Here is a 12,627-nt window from a genome sequence, read left to right on the forward strand (position 1 = left end):
CTGCTGCCTTACATGAATGCAGTTTGTATTCCTGAAAGTACATCTAAAGAGATGCTGCAGGACTTTCATTCTGTCCACTTAAAATTAAATAAGTGAGAGCTCTCCAACACACTCTGCCTTAAGAGAAAATATAAATAATACATCAAGCAGAAAATGGTCAAACATCAGCAGCTGATTGAAGACAGCAAAACACTATGTGTTTTCTATAATGGTTTTCATACCTATTTTCCACATGGATAAACTCGCCTGCATATTCTCCCTCTTTGCACACAAGCTCAATACCATCTGGAGAGTGATCTCATTTGGGGTTGAACCCAAACATGAAAAACAGTGTTTATTTACATATTCCATTTCCCCTAGGTTGTTCTAATTAAAGCTAGCACACATTAGGGGTGAGTAACTGACATTTCAAATCAATACCAACAAAATAACCTAAACCAAATAGAAATGTATACTTTGGTTAGTAATTACTGCTGAACTCAGCAGACTTTAGAAATCTTATGCAAGAGAGAAATCTTTACTGATTTGCTGATATGATACTTTCTAAAGAAATATACCTTACATGACAAGATAAAAAGTTATTATTTCCTTAGTACAAATGTAAAAAAACTTACCACTTCAAAACTAGAAGAAATATAAACTTCTGGCATTTCATGCAGCAGACTCTTACTGTACCACTCAAATAATATCAGTCAACAATTCTGATATCCATCATGTAATCCAAATGCTTTACTAGTTTATGCCATCACATTAACAAGATTTTGAAAACTGTTGAGAAAAAGACAAAGATATCAATAAAACATTTAAATTACTACACTGAAAACAAAGAAGAATGCAACAGGACATACAAAGAATAACAGCTTTTTAAAGAAGAAATTATCAATTTTAAAAGTGTCCTACATAAGGAAAGAACAATATGCTATAAAGTAATTGAGTATGTGAAATGCTAATTTAGGTTTCAAATGTAAAATACCTTTTGTGGTAGTTTCTAAGTGATTCACTGTATCATACACTAAACGTGCAAGCAAATGAATTCACCAGAGTCGTGTTAGAGTGTTCAAATTTCAGACAGTATTTGAAGAGACACAAGAAAACAAATAGTGAAACGTATTACTACAACTAATGAATTATGAAATGCATTGTCCAATGTATTTTATAATTAGATACACAGGTAATTTTAATTAACTGAGCAGAACTCTAAACTTATATTGGCTCCAAATCCTTGAATAACCTCCATCTATACAACAGGACTAAAACACTTTCTAGAGTTCACATTAAACCTATCCTTCATCCAAGGAAAACAATGTATAGCACCTCCTTTGTAGTGGAAGTGAAGTATTTTGGATACTGAAAGACAGAAATACATCTAGAGGCCCAAAAGTCACACAATGCTTTCAGTCATCTCCACGTTAGGCATTTGCGCCAATGACCAAGTTACTACTTGAAAAAACACACCAGCAATCACCTTTAATTTCAGAACATCTAGTACTATGAAGGCACCATAATTCACTAAAGAATAGTGGTTATTGAAGCTTTCTTCATATTCTATTGACATAATAAAAGTGAGCTTATTTTCATCTTGACAGTTCAAAACTTCATGATGCAAAACACAAGCTGACAGGTTCCTCAGTATTCTTCATTCTACACAGTTTTTATATTTAGATTACTGGAAATTGTCTTTACTTTCAACCTAGTTAGGATTTCATACTGCTAAGAACAGCAAATTAATTCACCATTAAGTGGCCAATTCAAAATACAAACTGAGCTACGTAAGAGGAGAAGAGATTAATTACGTCTAATTGCGGTGAAATTCAGTAACAGAAGATGTTTCTACGGTGATGCTACATGAAGTACCATAAATTCTATTATGTAGATAACTAAATCAAATCAGGTTTCATTTATGCAGTGGGATTTCTCAATTTAACAAACAGAGAACTAACATCATAATAACACAAATAAAGAATGGAAGAACAAGAAGGCAAAGACAACCACTTGAAAAAGCATGTTACTCTAAATCCACATTGTCTAGAGACACCAAAACTATGACAGATTTTGACCAATTTTTGCAAAAGAACAACATACCTCAAAAAATACTAAAGCTCTGTAACTTTGGTAAAAATACGAAATACATTTAAACAAAAAATCATCCAAACAAAACACTTAAAATATAAGTGAGTCAATCAGAAGGTAGCCTAATCTCAACATTTTTAATTACTTTTACCAGTCCTAAGTAAAGAACATATGAATAAGTTGTTTCAGGAATGGCTGGAATTGTGATGTCAGTATTTTGTCAGATTTGTACATCTCATCTCTCCTGATTTTCTTTTGCCCAAAACAACCCTTTTTTACTCACAGTAGGAAAGACACAATCCCTGCTGTGTCTATGTGCCTTTGGGGACAGCTAAAGCATTTTAGACACAGCAAGAACATTGTGTAAATATCAAAGAGGAGAAACCAAAGTGGGTAAGAAAAGTTTTACCTAGTCAGGATTTTTTGTCTGGTAACAGTTGGCAGGGATGGAGGAGGGAATAATAATTTAAAAAAAAACAGGAAACTTTAATCAGGATACAGTGAAATGACTGCACCTCAATTATGCTTAAAACCTAGAAAACAACATTCACAGGGGCTTAACAAGTGAACAATTATATAATTTTTCCCAAAAGTTTCCATGGAAAAACTGTCTTGAAAATTAACTATTATTCCTTTACATTGCATAACCAATTACAATGACATTTTTCACTTAGAACAACCACATCTTCTGTGGCAGAGAAATTCAATGGAACAGTAATTTAATGTTTCGGACATCACTCATTTTAGAAACTATTTATGAGCTGGAATTAGGAGTGCAAGGGAAACTAAATAAGCTTTTAGCTCTAAAAGCCTTTCTTCAGGGAACCATATCAACATTTAAGGAAGAATACTGGAATACTGCAATAAAGACTGCAAGTTTGACGAGTGATAATCAGCCAAGAAACAACACACTATGGTTTGCAGAGCCCACTAAAAATTAAGAAGTTACAGGTTAAACAGAGTGTAATGCAGACAGAGCTGTGAAATAAGTAAGGGACTCTGAATTTGTCTCTTGTGGGAAAGGACCTCTGTAAGAAGCCAGTGAGCAAATGTTGCTGCTGAAACCATACCAGAAATGGTCACACACTAATCAGTAGGGACAATCTTCAGAGTGAGACTGAAGTTCAACCGCTTGCAGAAATTGTCTGTACATCTTACATGCAATCAAGAATTTCATGACAACATAGGATGTATTTCAGGGTATGCATTTTTGCATTAAGAACCCTTAAACTTACTCAGCTTTAGGCAAACTCTACCAAAACACACCATATTCACATTATCCTAGAATTTTTATTTAACTTAACCACAAGCCTATTTAGTAAAGTTACTGAATGCTGAACTGTGTGCATGAAACTTCTAGCAGCAAACATTTACATAGAGATGAAACCCCAGTTAAAGACAGCAGAATGAGGAAAACCCTTCCTAAATATGCAGAATAACTGATTTTTTTACTGCATTACACTGGTACTGTCTATCTGAGAGTCAAGTATGAGCCCAATTGTTTAAGGAATCCAGAAACGTGGATACAGTTAAAAGTATGTTCCATGTGACCCTAAGCTAGAAAAGAGACGGTGAAAAGACTCAGTCAATACCTGAACGCACTGGGTGTATACCAGACCTGAAAGCAGCAAAGCAACCGAAGCCTCTACTGTACCTGTGGTGGAATTAAGTATTTGGAACTTAAGATGGATAAAATAACATTACACACAACATCAAACAAATAAAAAAATAACCGTGTACTGGGGGTGGGGGAGAACAGACTCTTGCAACAGAAGAAGTCTCCAATGGTTATTTGATGTCACCATTTCATGATAATGGGCAGTATTCTAAAGTCTTCCACAACAATTCAACCCTAGAAAACAGAACAGTGTGTTCATCTGATCTAGAGTATAACAAATCATCTTCATATTGAAGAGAAATAATTTATTCTCTTCTTGTTCTTCTGAGTCTCATCTATCAATCAGCATGCCCAGTGATAATACTGCCATGATAAAGATTCCAGCTCTTCCCAGTGTTCAGATATTGCATCTGTGGATATCTGATAGCAGGAGCACTCTCTAGTACCATACTTCAGTAAATCCCCAAATTACTTCAGAGACAACATCTGCTATTGGCAAAGTTACCATTTACAAGAGCAAATGTGACACACATATAGAATTGCTCAAAGTAATAAATAAAACTGATGGATCTCTGTGGTATAAAATAGCAGTTCTTCAGTTCTCTGCAGAGCAATGGAATGTTACTTAAAACAGTACATTTTAAAAAATTGAAAGCAGCAGATATTTATGCAAACAGAATCTAATCCCTTATTTGCCCAAGACAAAAAAATTAGCACCTCTGAAAAGATGAGAATCTACACAGACACGAGATTATCAAGATTTTGGATTATCTCCACATAGAAAATACATCACTTCCTAACATAGTATTACTAAATTAGGGACGAATTTCATTTAACAAATTATATTCAGCAGTCTATCACATCTAGAGTATGCCAGCATCTCTTCCCACACATACTGAGCTTCACATAACTACATTAGCAAGAAATCAGTTTTCTGGAAACAGCATTTTATCTTTCTGATTCTACATTACATCAAAACAAGCAGTACTTTCAAATGATAGAAATAACCTCCACCAAAAGACATTATGAAGATGTTACCCAAAATAATATGTAACAATAAGCAGCCTAAAGCTATAATGAAAGCTTAAATGCAATAAAAATAAATAAACATTAACGGAACTATTCTGAGATTTCAGCTGTCTCTGACACAGTAAGATTATATTACATATAATCAAAATATAGTCTGTCAGAATGGGACTACTTATATTAATCTTATATATAAAAGGCAAGTAAGATAAAGTAAAAGAAACAAAAGTAGAATAGCATGAAAAAATTATCAACAGGTTTTTAAAGCTAGCAAACTAGCAAGGGAAATGTTTTACTCAAAACTAAAACTGTGAAGAACCAGAATGGGTAGTTCAATATGCTATTTTTCTTCTTTAAAATAGATGAGTTCACTAGGCTAGACAAATCCATTCTTAAGTAAGAGGAAAAAAATTCTTCAGAAAGAATCTTCTTGTGGAAAGCTATTTCTACTTCTTTCTGGAAGAAAAAAACCCCATAATGGCCAGGTAAAATTAATTGGTACTTAAATAATAGGATATATGAAAACAAACAAAAGCTCATCCTCCTCCTCTCCAACACTGTCTTATTCTTTCTCTAAAATCACAAAATATAAGAAAAAGGTTGAACAGAAAGTTATAGGACAATGACCAGCAACGTACATCTGTTCCTTTGCACCCCTTCCACTCAGCAGTGTTATCAAAACTGCTGACAGCACTGGTATTTCTCACTCTTCTGGGATGCCTATATGAGGAAACTTACTGGGAGGATGGGTATGATATAGGCATCACCCCTCTTCCAGCCAGACATTCCAGGATAAGATTGCAAAATTACTTCACATAAAATTAAATATGAATTACACAAGTGTGACTTTACAGCAGAACTCTAGAAAAGCAACCACTATATCAAATTTCTTCTCTTTAAAGCCTGAAACACTTAAACTGCTTTCAGTTTCTTGTATCTTGGCCAAATTAGAGTTTGTGCTGAAATTATACATTGAGGCATCTGTCTCAGACTGATATTCCCACCCTGCTGTCTCTCTCCTGAATTCTCAGTCAAAATAATTACTCATTTCTGTGCACAAATATGGAAATTATTTTAAACCCCTCTTACTGCTTAAGACACATCTAACTGTTTCTTCAAGAAGGTTTTCTTCCTCCATATTTTGGAGTAAGAAATTGGAATTCAGCATAGAGAAGCGTTTGCCTGAGAAAAAAAAATCCTGGTGGAGCTGTGATGAAGGCAGGCTGAGGGGAATGCTAAATGTGAATCCACAGGTAAGGACAGCAGCTACACTAGCAAAATAAGTGGATGCTGACTGGAAAAAGAGACAGACTGGAAATCCTGAAGAACTACTAGAAGACAGAAAGATCACAACTGTGAAGAAGGAAAACCGGAACTGGGAATAACTGCAAGGAAAAGGCAGAATCTGTGATTTTACCTAGTCCCAACTCACCTAAACGCATCATACCGCACTCATCCCAATTATTTGTCACAAATACCTGGGGCAACTCTGTCAACACAACTATTTGTGGAACTGTACTTTGAAATAACAATCCACAAATAGGTCAGAGTTGAAAATACCATCTTTTCTTCTTTTCCTTTCAGATGGCTCCAGATGAATAAATTTTTCCTGTGGGTCTATTAAAGAACAATGTGCTCAGCACAAGCATGGGATCACGTGGCCACAACAAAAGGTGAAGTTGTGAACTTTGTAAGGTGGTACCACAGCCCCTTGGAACAACAAACCACATTCCACACTTCAACACATCACCTGGTGTGTTCATCTTAACCATGTCATCTTAACAGAAAAATGCAAAAAATGATCATTTAATACAAATTGCACTTGTCCTGAATAAAGACAGTAGCTTTAAGTAAACACCCTACTTTACTGACTCATCTATAGTCAATAAAGTCACTGCTGTCTGATACAATTAACAAGAAAATTAAAACCAGACTATGTATATACCATGTCCCAATTAAAAAAACTATGCTTAGCCTCACTTAGTGGTCATCCCTCTGTATCCTTATCACCACACCTACCCAATCCACTTTATCATCCTAGGTGAAAGTCCCACTCTAAATTATAATATGCTTTTTTCATGTGAAATCATTCAATTGCTAATTAGCTGTCCTGTTATCCAAAGAATATCTCCTGTGCAAGATTACCAAAACATGTGACTAACATCTTTGAGATACATTAAATCACACAGGTTCTTGAAAAGCTCATTATAAAATTAATTACACTAACTTAATTACAGTAACCATTTATCAAACTGTTACTCTAGCAGAAGACTCCAATTGTATTTAATCTTTTAAACACAGAACACAGTTTCATATAAATAGAAAAAATACTATTTATTTCCTGAAGAAGTTATTATTACAACACACAGAAGATACCTAGCATAAAAAGACATTGCTTTTTCCTATAGGTAGGTTGCAATTGTAAGAGGTTGTCAAGTACTTAATAATCCTGCTAGCAGTTTACAGATGAAAAGGAACGTGATGGAGAAAATCAGTGCTCCTTTACTTTTTCTTAAAAGCCTCAGGATAAACCAGTTTGCTCATTTTTGTAGAATATTACACTGGAAATTACTACTCTGTCTGATTTACTTTTGGAGCAGTGACTACAAACATGCTACCTTGTGAAGTACACTGTAAAGTGCATATTGTATGAAATACTGTCTAGAACATATTTTTATCCCAGATGATTTTCAGTCAAGGGCATGCATTTGAAATGCACCAGCTAATACAGCTTTTTATATGCAAAATTACAGCATCAGCTCCATAAGCCCCAGAAGGCTCTCCCAATGACAAACTGATGTACAACTCAGCGCAGCACCACACACACACAACCAGGTGCTCTGCGTGGGTTGTGCTTGGAAGTGCTGCTGCATTGTACTAAAGCAAATCCAAACCCAGAGTTTAAAAGGGACACATGAGGCATGTAACAGTTCCTGTAAAACATTTTGAACGTTGTTTCAGAATTAAAATGTTTTCGTTCTAATTTTTTCTTCAAAATTTAAAATACACCCTCTCTCCCCAAAGAAAAAAAAGTGAGAAGGCTGTTTTTCCCAGCTATCTCCATTCACGAAAACTGTTTTAACCGCTTCTTTTCCATCTGATAATGCTTTTGCCTCAATCTAGGGAATACACATTATTCTATAAGCAAATCAGCAATGGGCTGGCTTTGTAGTCCTAAACATGGCACCATTCTGCCACACATCCCATCGAACCTCCAACGTTTTGAAAAATCCCATGTTCCTCCCTCTGGTCATATCCAAACCTCAAGGATGGTGTAGCGAATTCCGACCTATACGTGCACTGACCAGACTGCTTGCAAACCATGTATAGCAAGTAACTACTGGGCTCAAATCCCCCTTAAAAAGGGGACTACAATTTTTGTGAAAGCTGCAAGCTCTCTACAGTTCTGAGATGTCTACTCTCAGCTAAACTTAGGGCGAGTTGCTACATTGGCCTAAGGATTCAAATATTACTTAGTGAAAACAGTAAACAAATAGAGGGACACCAAAATGGCTGATCTAAATCACATTCTAAATGCTTAAAACACATTCAGGACAGACTGGGGGCAGGAAGGCACCCAGAACTATCCTGAAATCCATGAAGAAAAACAAAAAAGCAGCCTGTCACTGCTATGCTATGGCCCTGCTGTGTCTTTTCACCAGATGCATTTTCATGCTCCCAGAATCACAGGCATCCCTTGGTACACCAGCTGATACTGAGTGTATAATCATAGCACCAGTCACCACCACCACACAGATGAGCTCTCACATGCAAGGGGCTCAGCAAAGTAATGAATAAGCTCATAAGCCAAGTATGCTTTAAACTTGATTTAAACACAGCCTGCTACCATAGAATCACAGAATCATTTAGGCTGGAAAAGACCCTTAAGATTATTGTATCCAATTGTAAATAACTTGCCTTATGTCACTTTTTGACTGGCAGTTATTTTTAAGAGCCCCAGCTCTCTTAAATGCTCATTTGGCTCTATTACAACTGACTTTGACATATCAATAAAATTGTATTTACACCAAGTTGTTTCTCTGGTGAACAGCCAGAGAAACATCTATTATCTAAAGAAACTGTCTGAGATGCTACAGCTGTTGACATGTTTCAGTACTGTACTCTATGCTAGAACTTCAACACTGTGGTAGTTCTCAAAATAGTGATCTGCAGTAAAAAGCTATTCCTCCTTTGCCTTCCATATAGGAGACGGTTTCTTTTCATTGCCTCGTGCTGCAGTTTGGTCTAATACACAGCACAACTGCTACAGCCATATTTAGCCATACGTGACAGCTCTGCCATTGCAGACAGTCTTCCAAAGGAGTTTTGAGCACATTCCTGGTCTGTGAGCTGGATGTCAGCATCATCTACACCAAGAATACGCCTTTTTCCCCAAAAGTATCTGAAGGCAGACAAATTTTCTCCTAGTGCTTGGGCATCCTGACAAAACTGCAGATATTGGAACTTAAAAATGTTTTACAATTTATTCTTAGAAACTTTCTGAATTCTGCTTTGTAACTAACACTGAGCTTGTTAAGCAGAGAGGTTTCAATACCCCCCTACAGCCTGGCGTTCCCACTGTATGCTCAGTCTGTATTTAAGTTTTCTAAGTAAGAAGACTGTTATGTATATTTCAGTCTACTTGGCTTGGGAGTTTCCCCTGGCAAGTACTGAAGGTGTTTTAAGTGCATCAGGAACTGTGTTTTGTAAAAGCTTTTAAAGGAACAGTGAGCAGCTGCTTTCTGTTTCGCTGCTGTCCTTTCTTCAGGCACAGGAAACAAAACCTGCAATACGAACATTATCATATACACCTTCCTTTTAATCACAGCACATCTACTGCTAATAGAGGCCTTTATTTAAAAAAGCACTGACTTTATTGTAAGACTGCTCCCAGTTCAACTAGTACATTACCTATTTCTAGCTGTTTCTGTTTATATCCAACTACTTCCAGGTAGGATAGCTGGCCACAATTTCCTTGATTTAACAGTACATCGGTAGCCTGGTTTACTTTTTCAGTCTAATATATGAAATTCAAATAGAACTATGACTGCATCACATGTAATTTTGTTTTACTTGATTGCCATTCTGCTTTCCTCTCTTGCTGTGCTCAGAAGGCCTTTGTAGGCCAGTACATTCACTGACAAACAATATGCTGCTTTTTATTTCCTACAATTTCTGTGTTTTGTCTGGCCTATGCTTACAGTTCCAATTGGAAATACAAAAGAAGTTCTGTCTAGCCTACACTTACATTTAAAATTTCAGCCTTTTAGTTACTCTTACTTTCTCAGTATGAACATTTTTTTTATTTGAACATTTTGGCATTAAATTTAATTAATTGCCAATGTAATTGCCATGTAAGAATGCAGGGAGTTGTTTGTTCTTTTCCTACAGGTCTTTGCTTTTCCTGTGACCACTGACAAAGAACCTTTAGGTTTGCTCCACTTTCATTTTTTATCCAGATGCCGGCTTGCTCATAGGATTTGCAGTTCCTACAGCCCTCGCACAGTAAAAATTCAGGATAGTCTGATTCACAGTTCCTTGATCTTTCACAGTCACAAATTTATTCCCTTGAAAGATTAAGCCAGGAGAGTACAACTTTTCATACGGTACCACAATGCATCGGCTGTTTCTTCTCCAGGTATCTTATTAATGTGCTAAATATAAGTATTTTATAGATTCAAAATGTATTTGAAAGCATTTCTAAGACTTTACACTGTTACTCTAAACCTACCATTAACCTGTCAACACACTGCTGAAATACAACTACAGTTTACCCTACATATGCTTTTCTTTTGGCTTCCTTTATTCAACTTTGTGATATAAGGAATACCCAGATATTCTGCTTTGAATTTATTGTTCTTCAGGGTTTTGTTTTGCAACACTCAGTTTATGATTTCTTGCAACTACCTGAGACAATTTACTTTCAAAACTATGCTCACAGTTCAAGTATAAAATGAAAGACTGCCTATGAAGTGAAAAATTCATTCTGATTCTATTACCCTGTTCCACCAGCTGAATATTATACCAATGACTTTGTAAAGATCTCTCTTGATATTGAGATGTTGCACTACATTTCCAGAGCAAAAGGGACGTACTTATTACTGCCTAAGCACATGAGCATATCTGTCACCTATGCACAGACACTTGATTCCCTTTGCATGTTAATTGACTATTCACTTTCAAAACTTCTTCCTCATTAAATTTAAATGCAAATCAATTATGCTCAACATTATTAACTTCAAGCCTCTTTTCTCACACAGAGTAAAGCCACACGTCTCTGCAGTCAGTACTTTGTCTCCAACAGCCGCGATAAGCAGATGGTTAAGCAAGAGCTGCTGTGTATAATACCATTCTAGCTTCCAAATATTTTTAGCTCAGAGTCCTCATAAGTCATATGTGATTTCTATCTATTTTCTAAACTTCAGTGAATTTCTCTCCCATGAATTTTCCTTGTCTTCCCTTGAGCTCCCATAAATTTTTAGCGTTCAGGCTATCCCACTGATGTTTTTGTAAAAAGAGAATTCTGTATTTTCATTTTTACAAATGGGTATAAAGACCTGGCAAAAAAGGAAAGGCTACAAGGTTAGATACCAATTGCAGCTCTCACAGCAACTTCATTTTAACTCTTTCTCCGTTCTGCCTTCAACTGGCTTTTTTCTGTTTTGCTTTGTCTATTTTTTATTGGCAGAATAAATTTTTTGTGTTCTACTCACAGCTTCCCCTTCCACTTCAGTTTTTCTGACTTTGCCTAGATACATTTTTCAGGGATAAAACAAAAAACCACCTCGTGGTATTATCAAGGACGGGAAGCTACTGCATGCATAAAGCATGCCTTTGCAACTGTAATGTCATAGATATTGCAAATACATACACTCAGCACTAGAAACAAAGGTGTATGTTTGCAGCTCTATCTACCCTAATAGAATACATGAGACTTCAAGGCTTTAAACAGCATCTTGCCTCTTCTCATTTTAATTTTCTGAAACTGAAGTAATTTCTCACAGATTTGACTTTCCTCTTTTGTCTCAAGACAATAGGATTCATGACTGTGGAAGTATTTAATGGATTTTATACTTCAACAGTTATTAATTCAATAATTCAGGGCAAACTCTGACCACATTTTAGTAGAATAGCAATTTAACCTTTTATATAAAAATACAAGTCTGGTTATGGTATCTAAAATTCTCGATAGTATCTATTTCCATAAATAAAAGGAGACACTCATTTTACCATTCCTTGCAATTAACCTGTAACATCAGGTTAAAGGACTGAAGAAACATTAAAGGGTATTCAAGTTTCAGGTTCAGCCACTAGAGAATTTCTCAGAGCACAAGAACAAAGGAAAAAAAAAGAGATACCATCTACCTTCAGCACATTTTATCACAGATTCAGGAAGCAGGAAGAAGCTGCCAGAAGGTGTGTCAGAGAGTGTGAATTATGTAGTTTCCATACCTATCCTGAGCAAACATGAGCAGATTGCCAGGGTTCAGACATTTCCCTAAATGGCCAACCCATCACAGCAGTAAAAAACCTGCACTTGCAGTTAAGTTCTTGCTTTGTTTCTGAGCTGCACACCAGGATTGCTCACACACTGTATCAAATGACAACACATTTAGAAACTTCTCATTTGAAGAAATTAGATAAAGTGTAGACTAAACAGTTACATTATTTACTAGGCGTTTAGACACTGACACAAATACAATGTAAAACTGACTTTTTTCCTACTTTATCCCTCTGAAACATTCAGCTACAGAGATGTAATTACTGCAATGGTTATGTCTTACAAGACCAAAACCAGTATGACCAGTAGCTTTCTGAATATGCCATAGATAGTTTGGAATCTTTAGAGTATGAATTTGAAAATAATCAATAAAAGCAGTCACAAAGTTAGAAATCATAATGGTTCACTTTTA

At 35.9% G+C, this 12,627-nt stretch overlaps 1 protein-coding gene across 5 annotated transcripts in view; it reads right to left on the bottom strand.

Annotated features, from left to right (window-relative positions):
* ZZZ3 (zinc finger ZZ-type containing 3) overlaps nt 1-7,700 on the bottom strand; it is a 42,189-nt gene extending 34,489 nt beyond the window's left edge. The window contains exons 1-2 of one of the 5 annotated variants that reach the window (XM_017743528.1): nt 3,811-7,696; nt 615-768 (exon numbers count right to left, since the gene is read on the bottom strand). The gene's annotated coding sequence lies outside the window, so the exon portion shown is untranslated. Of the gene's footprint in view, nt 1-614 lie in introns of all 5 variants that reach the window. The other 4 variants (XM_017743527.1, XM_017743526.1, XM_017743529.1 and 1 more) reach the window with 4 other exon arrangements.
* Between the last annotated feature and the right edge of the window lie 4,927 nt (nt 7,701-12,627).

Source organism: Corvus brachyrhynchos, unplaced genomic scaffold, assembly GCF_000691975.1.
Source record: "Corvus brachyrhynchos isolate BGI_N302 unplaced genomic scaffold, ASM69197v1 scaffold48, whole genome shotgun sequence".
Lineage (NCBI taxonomy): Eukaryota > Metazoa > Chordata > Aves > Passeriformes > Corvidae > Corvus > Corvus brachyrhynchos.